Here is a 727-nt window from a genome sequence, read left to right on the forward strand (position 1 = left end):
CCGCAGCTGCCCCCACCGACGCCGTCGTCGTCGCCCGCGCCCGTCGTCGCCGTCACCGTCGCCGTCGTCGCCAGCCACGCCCCTGCACCGGCCCGCCGTGGTCGTCGCCGATGCCCTCGCCGCCGCCGCCCTCTGTGACGCCCGGATAATCTTGCTAAAATAATCCCACGCTAATCAAGCCACGTCATCCCGATTACCGATGCTAAACGTCCGTTAGTTCAAACCGCGTCAAATTAAAATTTAAAATAAAGACAAACGACAAAAGTTTTGAAATATTAAAACTAAATTGTTTGGGTTGTGTCAAATAATGAATAGGTAATTATGGTGGAGAAACCACATTTTTATAAAAAGGTTTAAAGGCACTTAAGTAATTAAAGTAGTAGGTAAAACAATTAAATAAATGCATTTTGGATTTTCTAAAATACTATACTATTTTGTCCAGGGTTAAAACCTTTTGTGGCAGTAGTTATAATTGTAACTCTATTTTAGGTGTGGGTTTCACTTTTTGTAAAACTATAAAATATTACATAAGTAAAAGAAAACAGAAACAAGAGAATAAATAAATAAAAGAAAATACGAAAATAGAAAACTGTTACTAAACTAAAACAAAGGAGAAGCCCCCCACTCTGGGCCGTGGCCCAACTGGGCCAACCCCCAGGCCCAGCTGGCCCACCCCCTCCCCTCCATAGCCCCCCACCAGGGGAGAAACCCTAACCGGTCCCCCCAC

This window comes from Triticum dicoccoides, chromosome 5B (genome assembly GCF_002162155.2).
Source record: "Triticum dicoccoides isolate Atlit2015 ecotype Zavitan chromosome 5B, WEW_v2.0, whole genome shotgun sequence".
In the NCBI taxonomy this organism is placed as follows: Eukaryota; Viridiplantae; Streptophyta; class Magnoliopsida; order Poales; family Poaceae; genus Triticum; species Triticum dicoccoides.